The 18,111-nt window shown below is 51.8% G+C and overlaps 3 non-coding genes across 3 annotated transcripts; 2 read left to right on the forward strand and 1 right to left on the reverse strand.

Annotated features, from left to right (window-relative positions):
• Positions 1-11,241: 11,241 nt before the first annotated feature.
• TRNAS-UGA (transfer RNA serine (anticodon UGA)) lies at positions 11,242-11,314 on the reverse strand. Its single transcript has one exon. It is a non-coding gene; the product is annotated as a tRNA-Ser (tRNA).
• Positions 11,315-11,681: 367 nt separating this feature from the next.
• Positions 11,682-11,754, forward strand: TRNAT-CGU (transfer RNA threonine (anticodon CGU)). The gene has a single exon. It is a non-coding gene; the product is annotated as a tRNA-Thr (tRNA).
• A 394-nt stretch (positions 11,755-12,148) lies between these two features.
• TRNAP-CGG (transfer RNA proline (anticodon CGG)) lies at positions 12,149-12,221 on the forward strand. Its single transcript has one exon. It is a non-coding gene; the product is annotated as a tRNA-Pro (tRNA).
• The last annotated feature ends 5,890 nt before the right edge of the window (positions 12,222-18,111 follow it).

Consider the following 18,111-nt stretch of genomic DNA (forward strand, 5'->3'; position numbering starts at 1 on the left):
TCTCGGTATTACGATATGTAACGCATGCTCCCCTATTGTCCTCAATGCTGCCACTTGACTATGCCCACTGCCACGTCTCACCTCGACTGCGCGACTGCTGACGCACGCATCCCAGGTGTCCTCGCTAGTGCTGCTTGACTGTGCCCGCTGCCACGTCTCACCTCGACTGCACGATGGATGACACACGCTGCCCAGGTGCCCTCACTGCTGCCCAGGTGCCCTCGCTGCTGCTGCTTAACTGTGCCCGCTGACACGTCTCACCTCGTTTTTTACGATGTCTTACGCACGCTCCCCAGGTGTCCTCACTGCTGCTGCTTGACTGTGCCTGCTGACACGTCTCGCTTCGACTGCGTGATGTCTGACGCCCACTCCACAGGTGTCCTCACTGCTGCTGCTTGACTGTGCCCGCTGCCACGTCCCAAATTGACTACACGATCGCTGACGCATGCCGCCCAGGTGTCCTCACCGTTGCTGCTTGACTGTGCCCGCTGCCACGTCTCACTTCGATTACACGATGTCTGACGCACAGTCACCGGGTGTCCCCACTATTTCTTATTGTTTGTGCCCGTTGCCATGTCTCACTTCGACTACACGATGTCTCACGCATGGTGCCCAGGTGTCCTCACTCCTTCTGATAGACTGTGCCCGCTGCCATGTCTGACTTCGACTACGCGATGTCTGACACACGCTTCCCAGGTGTCCTCACTCCTTGTACTTGACTGTGCCCGCTCCCAAGTCTGAATTGCACTACACGAAGTCTGACGCACGCTCCCCTGGTGTCCGCACTCCTGCTCCTTGACCGTGCCCACTGCCGCTTCTCACCTCGTCTAGACGATGTCTCACGCACGCTGCCCAGCTGTCCTCACTACTGCTCCTTGACTGTGCCCGCTGCCACGTCTCACCTCGACTACACGATGGCTGACGCAACATCCCTAGGTGTCCTCACTGCAACTGCTTGAGTGTGCCCGCTGCCACGTCTCACTTCGACTACACGATGTCTTACGCACGCTCCCAAGGTGTCCTCACTGCTGATGCTTGACTGTGCCCGCCGCCACGTCTCACTTCGACAACACGACGTCTGACGCACGCTACGCTGGTGTCCTGACTGCTGCTACTTGACTCTGCCTACTGCCACCTCTCATTCGACAACACAATGTGTTACGCACGCTTCGCAGGTGTCCTCACTGCTTCTGCTTGACTAGGCCCGCTGGCACGTCTCACCTCGGTTTTATGATATCTGACGCATGCTCCACTGGTGTCGTCACTGCTGCGGCTTGACTGTGCCCGCTGCCACGTCTTACTTCGGATACACAATATCTGATGCACACTGCCCAGGTGTCCTCACTACTGCTGCTTGAATTGCCCGCTGCCACTTCTCAACTCGTCTATACGATGTCTTACGCACGCTCCCCAAGTGTCCTCACTACTGCTACTTGACTGTGCCCGCTGCCACGTCTCACCTCCGGTATACGATCTCTGACACACGCTCCCCAAGTGTCCTCACTGCTGCTGCTTGACTGTGCCAGCTGCCACGTCTCACTTCGATTACACGATGCCAGACGCACGCTCACCGATTGTCTTCACTATTTCTACTTGACTGTGCCCGCTATGACGTCTCACTTCGACTACACGATGTCTGACGCACGGTCCCCAGGTGTCCTCACTCCTGCTGATAGACTGTGCCAGCTGCCACGTCTAACACCTACTACACGATGTCTGACGCACGCTCCCCAGGTGTTTTCTCTGCAGCGATTTGACGGCGCCCGCTTCCACGTCCAACTTCGACTACACGATGTTTGACGGAAGCTCCCCATGTGTCCTCACTGCTGCTGCTTGAATGTGCCCGCTGCCACGTCTCACTTCGACTACACGATGTGTGACGCAGGCTCCCGAGCTGTCATCACCTCTGCTGCTTGACTGTGCCAGCTGCCGTATCTCACCTCGACTCCACGATGGCTGACACACGCTGCCCAGGTGCCCTCACTCCTGCTGCTTAACATTGACCTTTGCCACGTCTTACCTCGTTTTTACGATATCTGACGTCGGCATCCCTGGTATCCTCTTTGCTGCTGCTTGATGTGCACGCTCCCACGTCTCGCGTCTGCCATACGATGTCTTAAACACGCTCATCAGGCGTCCTCACTACTACTGCTTGACTGTGCCTGCTGCCACGTCTCAATTCGAATACGCAATGTCGACGCACGCTCCACAGGTTCCCTCACTGCTGCTGCTTGACTGTGCCCGCTTCCACGTCCCCAAACCGACTGCACGATGGCTGACGCACGCTGCCCAGGTGTCCTCACTGCTGCTGCTTGATGGTGCCCGCTGCCACGTCTCACTTCGACTACATCATGTATGACACACGCTGTCCAGGTGTCCTCACTGCTGCAGCTTGAATGTGCCCGTTGCCACGTGTCACTTCGACTACACGAAATCTGGCACATGCTGCCCAGGTGTCCTCACTGCTGTGGCTTGAATGTGCCCGCTGCAACGTCTGCATTCGTCTACACGATGTCTGACGCACGCTGTCCAGGTGTCCTCACTGCCGCTGCTTGACTGTGCCTGCTGCAACGTCTGGCTTCGTTTACACGATGTCCGACGCACGCTGTCCCAGGCGTCCTCACTGCTGCTGCTTGACTGTGCCCGCTTCCACAACTCACCTCGACTGTACGATGGCTGTCGCCTGCTGCCCCTCACTGCTGCTGCTTGAATGTGCCTGCTGCCACCTCTCATTCGACTACACAATGGTGTCCTCACTGCCTCTGCTACACTAGGCCCGCTGCCACGTCTCACGTCGGTTTTATGATATCTGACACATGCTCCACTGGTGTCCTCACTGCTGCGGCTTGACTGTGCCCCCTGCCACGTCTCACTTCGGCTACACAATATCTGATGCACACTGCCCAGGTGTCCTCACGGCTGCTGCTTTACTGTGCCTACTGCCACCTCTCAATTCGAATACACGATGTCTGACGCATGCTCCCCAAGTGTCCTCGCCGCTGGTGCTTGGCTATGCCCGCTTCCACGTCTCACCTCGACTTCACGATATCTGACGCACGCTGCCCAGGTGTCCTCACTGCTGCGGTTTGACTGTGCCCGCTGCAACGTCCGACTTCGTCTACACGATGTCTGATGCACGCTGCTCAGGTATCCTCACTGCTGCTGCTTGACTGTGCCCGCTGCCACGTCTCACCTCTGCTACACGATGTCTGACGCATGCTCCCCGGCAGCTTTCACCGCTGCTGTTTGACTGTGCCCGCTTCCACGTCTCACCTCGACTACACGATGTCTCATGCATGCTGCCCATGTGTCCTCAATGTTGCTACTTGACTGTGCCCACTGCCACGTCTCACTTCGACTACACGACGTCTGACGCACGCTACCCCGGTGTCCTGACTGATGCTACTTGACGGTGCCCACTGCCACCTCTCACTTCGACTACACGATGCCTCATGCAAGCTCCCCAGGTGTCCTCACAGCTGCTGCTTGACTGTGCCCGCTGCCACGTCTGAATTCAACTACACGATGTCTGACGTACGCTCCCCTGGTGTCCTCACTCCTGCTCCTTGACTGTACCCGCTGCCACGTCTGACTTCCAATACACGAAGTCTGACACACGCTACCCAGGTGTCCTCACTGCTGCCGCTTCACTGTGCCCGCTGCACGTCTGGCTTAGTCTACACGATGGCTGACGCGCGCTGACCAGGTGTCCTCACTGCTGCTGCTTGAATGTGCCCGCTGCCACGTCCCACTTCGTCTAGACGACATCTGACGCACGCTACCAAGGTGTCCTCGCTGCTGCTACAAGACTGTGCCAGCTGCCACGTCTCACCTCGGCTGCACGATGTATCATGCACGCTGCCCATGTGTCCTCACTGTTGCTGCTTTACTGTGCCCGCTGCGCATCTGACGCATGCTCCACAGGTGCCCTCACTGCTGCGGCTTGACTATGCCTGCTGCCACGTCTCACTTCGACTACACGATGTCTCACGCATGCTCCCCGGGAGTTCTCACCGCTGCTACTTGACTGCCCGCTGACACGTCTCAACTCCGCTATACGATGTCTGACGCACGCTCCCCAAGTGTCCTCACTGCTGCTGTTAGACTGCGCCAGTTGCCACGTCTCACCTCGACTACACGATGGCTGACACACGCTGCCCATGTGTCCTCACTTCTGCTGCTTGAATGTGCACGCTCCCACGTCTCACTTCGACTACACGATGTGTGACGCACGCTCCCCTGCTGTCATCAACTCGGCTTCTTCACTGTGTCAACTGCCATGTCTGCACTGAGTTATAACATGTGTGACGCACGTTCCCAGGTGTCCTCACTTCTGCTGCTTGACTGTGCGCGCTGCCACGTCTCTCCTCGGCTACGCGATGTCTTACGCTCGCTCTCCGGCAGGTCTCACCGCTGCTGCATGACTGTGCCCGCTGCGGCGTCTCACTTCGACTACACGATGTGTATTGCAAGCTCTCCGGCTATCCTCAACTGCTGCTACTTGACTGTGCCGACTGCCACCTCTCACTTCGACTACACGATGTCTCATGCACGCTCCCCCGGTGTCCTCACTGCTGCTGCTTGACTGTGCCCGCTGCCACGTCTGAATTCAACTACACGATGTCTGACGCACGCTCCTCTGGTGTCCTCACTCCTGCTCCTTGACTGTGCCCGCTGCCACGTCTGTCTTCCAATACACGAAGTCTGACGCACGCTGCCCCGGTGTCCTCCCTGCTGCCACTTCACTGTGCCCGCTGCCACTTCTGATTTCAATTACACGATGTCTGACGCAGCTCCCCAGGTGTCCTCATTACGGATGCTTGACAGTGCTCGCTGCCACGTACTTCGACTACACGATGTCTGACGCACGCTTCGTAGGTGTCCTCGCTGCTTCTGCTTGATTGTGCCCACTACCACGTCTCACTTTGACTACATGACGTCTGACGCACGCTACCCCGGTGTCCTGACTGCTGCTACTTGACTGTGCCCACTGCCACCTCTCGCTTCGACTACACGATGTCTCACGCACGCTCCCCAGGTGTCCTCACTGCTGCTGCTTCACTGTGCCCGCTGCCACGTCTGAATTGTACACGATGTCTGACGCACGCTCCCCTGGTGTCCTCACTCCTGCTCCTTGTCTGTGCCCGCTGCCAGGTCTGACTTCCAATACACGAAGTCTGACGCACGCTGCAAAGGTGTCCTCCCTGCTGCCGATTCACTGTGCCCGCTGGACGTCTGATTTCTACCACATGATGTCTGACGCAGCTTCCCAGGTTTCCTCAGTACGGATGCTTGACTGTGCTCGCTGCGACGTCTTACTTCGACTACACGATGTGTGACGCACGCTTCGCAGGTTTCGTCGCTGCTGCTTCTTGATTGTGCCCACTGCCACGTCTCACCTCGGCTATACTATGTTTAACGAACGTTCCCAGGTTTCCCCACTGCTGCTGCTTGACTGTGCCCACTGCCACGTCTCACCTCGACAACTCGATGGCTGACGCACGCTGCCCAGGTGCCCTCACTGCTGCCGCTTTACTGTGCCCGCTGCCACGTCTGATTTCAATTACACGATGTCTGACGCAGCTCCCCAGGTGTCCTCAGTACGGATGCTTGACTGCTCGCTGCCACGTCTGACTTCCAATACACGAAGTCTGACGCACGCTGCAAAGGTGTCCTCCCTCTGCCGCTTCACTGTGCCCGCTGCACGTCTGATTCCTACCACATGATTTCTGACGCAGCTTCCCAGGTGTCCTCAGTACGGAGGCTTGACTGTGCTCGCTGCCACGTCTTACGTCGACTACACGATGTCTGACGTACGCTTCGCAGGTGTCCTCGCTGCTGCTGCTTGATTTTGCCCACTGCCACGTCTAACCTCGGTTGTACGATATCTGACGCACGCTCCCCCTGTGTCCTCACTGTTGCTGCTTGACTGTGCCCGCTGCCACGTCTCACTTCGACTACACGACGTCTGACGCACGCTACCCCGGTGTCCTCATCTGCTGCTACTTGACTGTGCCGACTGCCACCTCTCACTTCGACTACACGATGTCTCATGCAGGCTCCCCAGGTGTACGCACTGCTGCTGCTTGACTGTGCCCGCTGCCACGTCTGAATTCAACTACACGATGTCTGACGCACGCTCCCCTGGTGTCCTCAATCCTGCTCCTTGACTGTGCCCGCTGCCACGTCTGTCTTCCAATACACGAAGTCTGACGCACGCTGCCCCGGTGTCCTCCCTGCTGCCGCTTCACTGTGCCGCTGCCACTTCTGATTTCAATTACACGATGTCTGACGCAGCTCCCCAGGTGTCCTCATTACGGATGCTTGACAGTGCTCGCTGCCACGTACTTCGACTACACGATGTCTGAGGCACGCTTCGTAGGTGTCCTCGCTGCTTCTGATTGATTGTGCCCACTGCCACGTCTCACTTCGACTACATGACGTCTGACGCACACTACCCCGGTGTCCTGACTGCTGCTACTTGACTGTGCCCACTGCCACCTCTCACTTCAACTACACGATGTCTCACGCACGCTCCCCAGGTGTCCTCACTGCTGCTGCTTGACTGACTGTGCCCGCTGCCACGTCTCACTTCGACTACATGACGTCTGACGCACACTACCCCGGTGTCCTGACTGCTGCTACTTGACTGTGCCCACTGCCACCTCTCACTTCAACTACACGATGTCTCACGCACGCTCCCCAGGTGTCCTCACTGCTGCTGCTTGGCTGTGCCTGCTGCCACGTCTCACTTCGACTACACGATGTCTCACGCATGCTCCCCGGGAGTTCTCACCGCTGCTACTTGACTCTGCCCGCTGACACGTCTCAACTCCGCTATACGATGTCTGACGCACGCTCCCCAAGTGTCCTCACTGCTGCTGTTAGACTGCGCCAGTTGCCACGTCTCACCTCGACTACACGATGGCTGACACACGCTGCCCATGTGTCCTCACTTCTGCTGCTTGAATGTGCACGCTCCCACGTCTCACTTCGACTACACGATGTGTGACGCACGCTCCCCTGCTGTCATCAACTCGGCTTCTTCACTGTGTCAACTGCCATGTCTGCACTGAGTTATAACATGTGTGACGCACGTTCCCAGGTGTCCTCACTTCTGCTGCTTGACTGTGCGCGCTGCCACGTCTCTCCTCGGCTACGCGATGTCTTACGCTCGCTCTCCGGCAGGTCTCACCGCTGCTGCATGACTGTGCCCGCTGCGGCGTCTCACTTCGACTACACGATGTGTATTGCAAGCTCTCCGGCTGTCCTCAACTGCTGCTACTTGACTGTGCCGACTGCCACCTCTCACTTCGACTACACGATGTCTCATGCACGCTCCCCCGGTGTCCTCACTGCTGCTGCTTGACTGTGCCCGCTGCCACGTCTGAATTCAACTACACGATGTCTGACGCACGCTCCTCTGGTGTCCTCACTCCTGCTCCTTGACTGTGCCCGCTGCCACGTCTGTCTTCCAATACACGAAGTCTGACGCACGCTGCCCCGGTGTCCTCCCTGCTGCCGCTTCACTGTGCCCGCTGCCACTTCTGATTTCAATTACACGATGTCTGACGCAGCTCCCCAGGTGTCCTCATTACGGATGCTTGACAGTGCTCGCTGCCACGTACTTCGACTACACGATGTCTGACGCACGCTTCGTAGGTGTCCTCGCTGCTTCTGCTTGATTGTGCCCACTACCACGTCTCACTTCGACTACATGACGTCTGACGCACGCTACCCCGGTGTCCTGACTGCTGCTACTTGACTGTGCCCACTGCCACCTCTCGCTTCGACTACACGATGTCTCACGCACGCTCCCCAGGTGTCCTCACTGCTGCTGCTTCACTGTGCCCGCTGCCACGTCTGAATTGTACACGATGTCTGACGCACGCTCCCCTGGTGTCCTCACTCCTGCTCCTTGTCTGTGCCCGCTGCCAGGTCTGACTTCCAATACACGAAGTCTGACGCACGCTGCAAAGGTGTCCTCCCTGCTGCCGATTCACTGTGCCCGCTGGACGTCTGATTTCTACCACATGATGTCTGACGCAGCTTCCCAGGTTTCCTCAGTACGGATGCTTGACTGTGCTCGCTGCGACGTCTTACTTCGACTACACGATGTGTGACGCACGCTTCGCAGGTTTCGTCGCTGCTGCTTCTTGATTGTGCCCACTGCCACGTCTCACCTCGGCTATACTATGTTTAACGAACGTTCCCAGGTTTCCCCACTGCTGCTGCTTGACTGTGCCCACTGCCACGTCTCACCTCGACTACTCGATGGCTGACGCACGCTGCCCAGGTGCCCTCACTGCTGCCGCTTTACTGTGCCCGCTGCCACGTCTGATTTCAATTACACGATGTCTGACGCAGCTCCCCAGGTGTCCTCAGTACGGATGCTTGACTGCTCGCTGCCACGTCTGACTTCCAATACACGAAGTCTGACGCACGCTGCAAAGGTGTCCTCCCTCTGCCGCTTCACTGTGCCCGCTGCACGTCTGATTCCTACCACATGATTTCTGACGCAGCTTCCCAGGTGTCCTCAGTACGGAGGCTTGACTGTGCTCGCTGCCACGTCTTACGTCGACTACACGATGTCTGACGTACGCTTCGCAGGTGTCCTCGCTGCTGCTGCTTGATTGTGCCCACTGCCACGTCTAACCTCGGTTGTACGATATCTGACGCACGCTCCCCCTGTGTCCTCACTGTTGCTGCTTGACTGTGCCCGCTGCCACGTCTCACTTCGACTACACGACGTCTGACGCACGCTACCCCGGTGTCCTCAACTGCTGCTACTTGACTGTGCCGACTGCCACCTCTCACTTCGACTACACGATGTCTCATGCAGGCTCCCCAGGTGTACGCACTGCTGCTCCTTGACTGTGCCCGCTGCCACGTCTGAATTCAACTACACGATGTCTGACGCACGCTCCCCTGGTGTCCTCACTCCTGCTCCTTGACTGTGCCCGCTGCCACGTCTGTCTTCCAATACACGAAGTCTGACGCACGCTGCCCCGGTGTCCTCCCTGCTGCCGCTTCACTGTGCCGCTGCCACTTCTGATTTCAATTACACGATGTCTGACGCAGCTCCCCAGGTGTCCTCATTACGGATGCTTGACAGTGCTCGCTGCCACGTACTTCGACTACACGATGTCTGAGGCACGCTTCGTAGGTGTCCTCGCTGCTTCTGATTGATTGTGCCCACTGCCACGTCTCACTTCGACTACATGACGTCTGACGCACACTACCCCGGTGTCCTGACTGCTGCTACTTGACTGTGCCCACTGCCACCTCTCACTTCAACTACACGATGTCTCACGCACGCTCCCCAGGTGTCCTCACTGCTGCTGCTTGACTGACTGTGCCCGCTGCCACGTCTCACTTCGACTACATGACGTCTGACGCACACTACCCCGGTGTCCTGACTGCTGCTACTTGACTGTGCCCACTGCCACCTCTCACTTCAACTACACGATGTCTCACGCATGCTCCCCAGGTGTCCTCACTGCTGCTGCTTGGCTGTGCCTGCTGCCACGTCTCACTTCGACTACGAGATGTCTGACGCATGCTGCCCGGGAGTTCTCACCGCTGCTACTTGACTGTGCCCGCTGCCACGTCTCACCTCCACTATACGGTGAGAAGCCAACAAACACTGACAATAAGGACAACATAGGGGAAATTACTTGTGCTTAATAAATGTAATGAAGAAACGATGAATTAATGGAAATTATAGTGGATGAAAAAACAACTTGCCGCAGGGGGGAACCGAACTCACAACCTTCACATTTCACAACCTTCACAACCTTCACTGAAGCCGGAGTCTTACAAAGTAGATGCTTCTTTTTAATGGCGGGCCAGAAGAAGAGCGTGCAGCCTACACGCTTCATCATCTTTCATAGCGCCGATCTTTGCATGCGCTGTCTCGCGGTGCGAGAGCCTCACAGTACTGTGTCAATATATTTCGGGCAATCTCCTAATATGTAAACCAGTTAGAAGTCAGCGCTCTATTCCAATTTTTGGCCACATCAGCTCTATCTTCCTTTCTTTGTTATGCTTTGCTAGTTTGAAAATGAAATAGTTTATTTTAACTTCAAATGGATTTCTCAACTTTGATAGAAAGTAATTCAGGGCCCCTTTAAAACAGTGCTAAGGAAAAGGACAAAAAGTACATGTACGACGGAGCTGGCACTGAACTTACAATTACAACTAGCGTCTATTCAAATGACTGGCTATTTTACACACATCAGGCACAAAAGGCACACCTCACAATACAAAAGATTGCACAAGTTAATCAAGGGACATATCTAGATACCTGGAAAGAAACTTCTTTTTCATGCAGCGCTAGAGACACAGTTGTCACACTTGTCACTTGCTTTCCTTATGATGAACGTATAATGGTTTCCAGCAAGTACGGACGCGAGCACAAGTAAGTAGAAACGGACAGGACAAAGCTGGACTTACAACTCAAGTTTATTGAAAACATTCCACAAACCTCCGCCATGCATGCGTATACACCCAAGAACAATAACAAGGTTTGTAGTCAATTATCAACAAAAGTTATACACGTACACAAAAGCGAAGTCACACCCCTTCCCAACAAAGGCAACAACGTGGATTAACATGATAAATTTAGAAATTGAAGTTCTTTATCATTAATATGAACTGATGGTTCACTCGCACATGTGTGCGCACCCAACTTTTTCATGTGGAATGCTTCGCTAATTTCTCTTTCCAGTTTACTGCGCTCTCTCCCCACTATCGATACACTATCAAAAACTGGTCGGCATTTGTGCTTTTTGCAATGCAATGGCAAGTTCCCTCCTGTACCTGTAGGTAGCAAATAGCGATGCTCACGCATGCGGTCATTAATGCAACGACCTGTCTGGCCGATATAGGACAGTCCGCATGAGAGAGGTATGCGATACACAACCAAAGATGCACAGTTTTTGTGAAAAAAAGTGATGTACTTTTTTCCACAGCCACTAGTCGCATCTTTCTTCTCTCCTGTGATGCTTTTGCATCACACCTAACCTAATCACTTTGCTCGGCGCCGAAAACATTAGTGTGACACCATTCCTAGTGAACGCGAAGAAAGGGGGTTAACCGAGGGGCCAGATTATTAGTCATATCACAAGAAGCCAACAAACATTGACACCAAGGACAACATAGGGGAAATTACTTGTGCTTAATAAATGAAATGAAGAAACGATAAACTAATGCAAATTAAAGTGGATGAAAAAAACAACTTGCCGCAGGTGGGAACTGAACCCACAACCTTCACATTTCACGTGCGATGCTCTACCAATTGAGCTACCGCTGCGCTGTTTCCCCATCCACTTTCTTGGGTAATTATGTGTACTAGTAGAACCGTGGGAGTGTTAGCCAGCGCCATCATTCACAGACCTTGGCGGCGGACGTGGAACGTCCTTGTTGCCGCAGGCGTCACGAGAACGTGATCTTTTTCGGTAAAGTCAACTGGTCAATAAACCCACATATGCTACCTGAAGGGATCAATGTTGCCGGATTCGAGACCCTCGTTATGTAATAAACGAGAAGAAAGGGGATTAACCGAGGGGCCCAATTATTATTTGTCATATCATGAGAAGCCAACAAACACTGACACCAAGGACAACATAGGGGTTCTACTAGTACACATAAATACCCAAGAAAGTGGATGGGAAAACCGCGCCGCGGTAGCTCAATTGGTAGAGCATCGCACGCGTAATGCGAAGGTTGTGGGTTGGGTTCCCACCTGCGGCAAGTTGTTTTTTCATCCACTTTAATTTCCATTAACTTATCGTTTCTTCATTACATTTAATAAGCACAAGTAATTTCCCCTATGTTGTCCTTGGTGTCAGTGTTTGTTGGCTTCTCATGGTATGACTAATAATAATCGGGCCCCTTGGTTAATCCCCTCTCTTCTCGTTTATTACATAATGAGGGTCTCGAATCTGGCAACATTGATGCCTTCAGGTAGCATAAGTGGGTTTATTGACCAGTTACCTTCACCCAAAAAGATCACGTTCCCGTGACGCCTGCGGCAACAAGGACGTTCCACGTCCGCCGCCAACGTCTGTGAGTCATGGCGCTGGCTAACACTCCCACGGTTCTACTAGTACACATAAATACCCAAGAAAGTGAATGGGGAAACAGCGCCGCGGTAGCTCAATTGGTAGAGCATCGCACGCGGAATGCGAAGGTTGTGGGTTCGGTTCCCACCTGCGGCAAGTTGTTTTTTCATCCACTTTAATTTCCATTAATTTATCGTTTCTTCATTACATTTCTTAAGCACAAGTAATTTCCCCTATGTTGTCCTTGGTGTCAGTGTTTGTTGGCTTCTCATGATATGACTAAGAATAATCGGGCCCCTCGGTTAACCCCCTTTCTCCGCTATACGATGTCTGACGCACGCTCACCAAGCGTCCTCACTGCTACTGCTTGACTCGGCCAGCTGCCACGTCTCACCTCGACTACACGATGGCTGACGCACGCTGCCCATGTGTCCTCACTGCTGCTGCTTGAACGTGCGCGGTGCCACGTCTCACTTCGACTACACGATGTATGACGCACGCTCCCCGGCTGTCATCACCTCAGCTGCTTGACTGTTTCAGCTGCCATGTCTCAACTCGGTTATAACATGTGTGACGAACGTTCCCAGGTGCCCTCACTGCTGCTGCTTGACTGCGCCTGCTGACACCTCTCGCTTCGACTACGCGATGTCTGACGCACGCTCCATAGGTGTCCTCACTGCTGCTGCTTGACTGTGCCCGCTGCCACGTCTCAAATTGTGCCCTCTGCCACATTTAACCTCGACTACGTGGTGGCTGATGCATGCCTTCCAGAATGCTTTGGCTCCTCCCACATGCTCTCCTGTGCCTCTTGAATGCAGCATTTTATAGCCCTTTGGTATCAGGCTGCCCCTTTGAACAGTGGATTTAGCGCTGTCGTTAGAGCTGTTGATCCTGTTGATGTTAGAGGTTGCACAACTGAAGGTCTCTGAGGACACGAGTACATCAACCTGTCTCGCTGGAGGAGTTGTCGCGCCACAAGAGATCAACTGAAAGATGTGGATCACATATCTTTAGTGAATTGAAGGCAGTGCTCTACAGACATAGTTAATGCTCGCATTGAATCAACCTAGACTAGGGTACAGTTCACTGCAGTCAATTAGTGTATCTAGTCATGGCTGACAGTTTTTGCTGCCTAGATCTATAGGATGTGCCACCCCTCCTCGACGCCTCAATGGGTCATCGGTCCTCAAGTGGCTGAAATGCGCCTTGTGTGGTCAAGCCCATTGTGGCCCTTTCTCTTTAGGCAAGGAGGGGTGGCCCAAGAACTCATTTTCCAAGCGTTTCACTCCAGAGAATGAAGCAACCAGGCCAGGAGATACCTTGCACCCATTGTATCACTGGTGGTTGCCAGCTAATATTGGGAATGAAACCCCACACCTCCTTTAGCTTGCCCTGGTTGAGACCCTGCAGCTGCTAGTGTCAACATGTCGCCAAGCTTAACAGGTATCTTCCCATGCACAATGTCCTACTTCATCTCCTCCTTGACCGGCAAGACAGTATGAGACACGGCCATGAGGGCTCCACTGATGCCACCTCCTGAGTCTACTTGTGCATCACGAACCCCATTGAAGACTCCTGAAGGCACAAACTTTCTTCACAGTGTTGTCCAGAAAGTTTTACCCACATTCGTCTTAGGAAATGCACATTGTGCCGTCAGTGGCAACCCTTTGGCCGCTCTTCAGTGCTGTAAGTGATGCAACTGTTGGAAGGCCTGGTGTGCCTCTATTCAGTGATGTGAAATGTTCTCTATTAGTGAGACTAGGCTACTGCGATCATCTCTGGAACCAGAGAGCTCCTTACCGAGGCACTCACCGTGTTCTTGCCGAGGACGTGAACTCAATGTCATTCATATCCAGTAGTCAGAGCCACGCGGAACTATTGCCCGCAAAACTGGTTCAAGGACTACGTCGAAAATAGTTTTTATTCTGTTTTTCAAAAATAGTTTATGAATGATCATTTCTTCTTGAACTAGAAAAGTTCTATAGAATGTAATTGTAAGGAATTATCTTTATTATAAAGTGTATGGCGTAATATAAGAATGGGCCGAAAATGATTCTTTTTAGAGAAATTAGAGTGTATAATGTAAAGGTATGTGAAAGGGTTCATTACTAGTACTCACGTACTTGTCACCGAAATGTCCAAAACATGTTTTCACTCGAAAGACTACAAATGGCACGTCCACATTTATTCTATGCTGCCTCTATTCAAAAGCCCGTCGTAATGCCATATACTCCGTTCACATGTGAAGCTCCAAGCCGTATTCTGCGTTCATAGAATGTTCAAGTGGCACACATTCCAACCAGAAACTACGACAAACCCTCGTCAATGTTAAGGGCAAATTACCAAAAGGGAAATTCCCAGGTGTTGTGTACGTTGTCCCATGCGCGGATTGCGATTACGTGTATATTGCCGGAACTGGTGACTTTGAAAGGTGTCTTAAACAGCACAAGTATGACGTCAGAAAAGAAAATGTGAAATCCAGTGCTTTGGCTGAGCATGCCGCTTCAAGCGGCCACGCAATCGACTGGGAGAAGGACAGGAAGAAAGGGCTATTTCGTCGCCTTTATCTTGAATCTTATGGGCATCATTGAGGAGTCTGAAATAGAAGTCAGTGGAAACTTCGTTAGACATGATACGAGTAAGCTATCGCAGGAGACGAAAGATCTCATCAAGAAACGCTAATGTATGAAAGCCTCTTACCCTACAGCTAGAATAGAAGTGGCAGAACTTTATAACTTAATCAACAGGCATAAGACAGCTGACATAAGGAAGTATAATATGGATAGAATTGAACATGCTCTCAGGAACGGAGGAAGCCTAAAAGGAGTGAAGAAGAAACTAGGAATTGGCAGGAATCAGATGTATCCGTTAAGAGACAAAGCCGACAATATCACTAATAATATGGTTGAGATCGTTCAAGCGACTGAGGAGTCATATAGAGATTTATACAGTACCAGTGCCACCCACGACGATAATGGAAGAGAGAATAGTCCAGAGGAATTTGAAATCCCACAAGTAACACCGGCAGAAGTAAAGAAAGCCTTGGGAGCTATGCATGCAAAACGGGAAGTCAGCTGGGGAGGATCAGGTAACAGCGGATTTGTTGAAGAATGGTGGGCAGATTGTTCAAGGAAAACTGGCCACCCTCTACGCAATGCCTCATGACTTCGAGCGTACCGGAATTCCGGCAGAACGCTAACATAATCCTAATCCATAAGAAAGGGGAAGCCAAAGATTTGAAAAATTATAGACCGATCAGCTTACTGTCCGTTGCCTACAGAGTATTTACCAAGGTAATTGCAAATAGAATCAGAAACACCTTAGACTTCCGTCAACCAAAGGACCAGGCAGGATTCCGTAAAGGCTACTCAACAATTGACCACATTCACACTATCAATCAGGTGATAGAGAAATATGTGGAATGTAACCAACCCTCATATATAGCTTTCATCGATTACGAGAAAGCGTTTGATTCAGTCGAAACCTCAGCAGTCATGGAGGCATTACGGAATCAGGGTGTAGACGAAGCGTATGTAAAAATACTGAAAGATATCTATAGCGACTCCACAGCCACCATTGTCCTCCATAAAGAAAGCAACAAAATCCCCATAAAGAAAGGCGTCAGGCAGGGAGATACGATCCCTCCAATGCTATTCACAGTTTGTTTACAGGAGGTATTCAGAGACCTGGATTGGGAAGAATTGGGAATAAGAGTTCATGGAGAATACCTTAGTAACTTGCGATTCGCTGATGATATTGCCTTGCTTGGTAACTCAGGGGACCAACTGCAATGCATTGTCACTCACCTGGAGAGGCAAAGCAGAAGGGTGAGTCTAATAATTAATCTGCAGAAAACTAAAGTAATGTTTAACAGCCTCAGAAGAGAACAGCAGTTTACGATAGGTAGCGAGGCACTGGAAGTGGTAAGGGAATACATCTACTTAGGACAGGTAGTGAGTGCGGATCCAGATCATGAGACTGAAATAATCAGAAGAATGGGAATGGGCTGGGGTGCGCTTGGCAGGCATTCTCAGATCATGAACAGCAGGTTGCCATTATCCCTGAAAAGAAAAGTGTATAACAGCTGTGTCTTACCAGCTCTCACGTACGGGGCAGAAACTTGGAGGCTTACGAAGAGGGTTCTACTTAAATTGAGGACAACGCAACGAGCTATGGTAAAAAGAATGATAGGCGCAACGTTAAGGGATAAGAAAAGAGCAGATTGGGTGAGGGAACAAACACGAGTTAATGACATCTTAGTTGAAATCAAGAAAGAGAAATGTGGGGGGGCATGGGCAGGACATGTAATGAGGAGGGAAGATAACCGATGGTCATTAAGGGTTACGGACTGGATTCCAAGGAAAGGGAAGCGGAGCAGGGGGCGACAGAAAGTTAGGTTGCGGATGAGATTAAGAAGTTTGCAGGGACAACATGGCCACAATTAATACATGACCGGGGTAGTTGGAGAAGTATGGGAGGCCTTTGCCCTGCAGTGGGCGTAACCAGTCTGATGATGACGATGATGATCTTGAATCACTCAGGATTCAGACTACGCCACACACTCTGAACAGGAGCGATGGTAATATGCCGTCAGTGTATGCGCGCTACCTGCGTCACGTGTTCAAGACTGTTTAAACGAGCTGTTCGAACCCCTTTGTTTATTTTACCTGTGAATAAGGCTCCCGTGTGGGAGCCGAAACGTCTTTTCTTTTAAAATTTTACTTTGTTCGGCGTAGTGTTCCGGGTTTTTCTCTTCCTTTTTCACCAAGTGCTCAGTTGTTTATCTTGTGAACTAGTCAGTGAGGAGGTCTGAACATGTGTTTGTCAAATGTGAAGTGCTTTCTTCCATGTACACAGTAGTTGAAGATTACTGGTAAGTACTGTATCCTTTAAGAATGCATTCCAAATGAATGGGAAGTGTCATATGAGATGTATACTCTATGGGCTTTTCTTCACTAATGCATGTAAATTAACTTTTTCATCCATCCAGGTCCCTTACACATGTAAATGTATTTGAAAGGGTACATTACTCGGACTCAAGCTACTTGTCACTGAATTGTCCAAAACATGATTTCACTCAGAACATTACAAAGGGTTTAGCAGGTTCTTCTTTTACCACAGCTCTGGCCTAGTAGTTTAAGCACCCACCTCGCATGCGGGAGGTGTGAAGTTCTATGCCTAGTGCCACCGGGTGCCCATCGGTGATGCAGTGGCACGAGCTTTCCCCTGTCCTGGCTGGTGCTCGGCATCTCTGGGGTGAAATGCTTGGAAAATGGTTCTTTAACCCCTTCTTGTGCAAATAAAACTAATGTGTGAAATGGGGCTCTCTGACCAAAGGCGCCCTTGCGCCACAACATTGCACTACGGTAGTTCACCAGGTGGTTCTCTTACTCACGAGTCAATTGTCAGGTATGAACAATTTGTCACTCATTTTTGAACCGGTTTTCTCCTTTACAAAGCCGCACTGTTTCCAAGCGTTTCATAAAGCACAACCAAGGATTTGACCAAATGCATAGTGCTTTTTTCCATGTATATAGTAGTTGAAGAGTGCCGTTAAAAGCTGTATTTTGAAAAACAAAACATTCCATATGAGTTTGATATGTCTTACAATATGTATTACGTATGGACTTTTTTCAGTAATGCACGTAAATGAACTCCTTGAACCATCCATAGCATACAATGCTTATGCAGACTTCCTTCAGTAGGTTCTGTCCTCACGCAGCTGATTGTAAATATTTTCCTGTGGGTATAATCTTCAGTAGCTAACTACATTGTCTCAGTGGGCTTGGGCAATGAAGCTCGCACCAACTAGAGAACACCACGCGTGCTCGTCGAGGTCAGACGTGCCTAACCGCTTCTCCACGGCACGTACTTCAGCTCGAACCACCGAGGCACGGCTGGCCTCGAGACCCCGGCGGCTCCGGCTCCCCAGCTGCGAGCATTTTCATCGGAAGTTAAGCATCACCTGAGTGAGTACTACGGTTATCTGCACAATACTCTAACCAACGAGACCACATCGCTGATCACTGCGTCCGAAATAGCAGCT

Source organism: Dermacentor variabilis, unplaced genomic scaffold (assembly GCF_050947875.1).
Source record: "Dermacentor variabilis isolate Ectoservices unplaced genomic scaffold, ASM5094787v1 scaffold_23, whole genome shotgun sequence".
NCBI lineage: Eukaryota > Metazoa > Arthropoda > Arachnida > Ixodida > Ixodidae > Dermacentor > Dermacentor variabilis.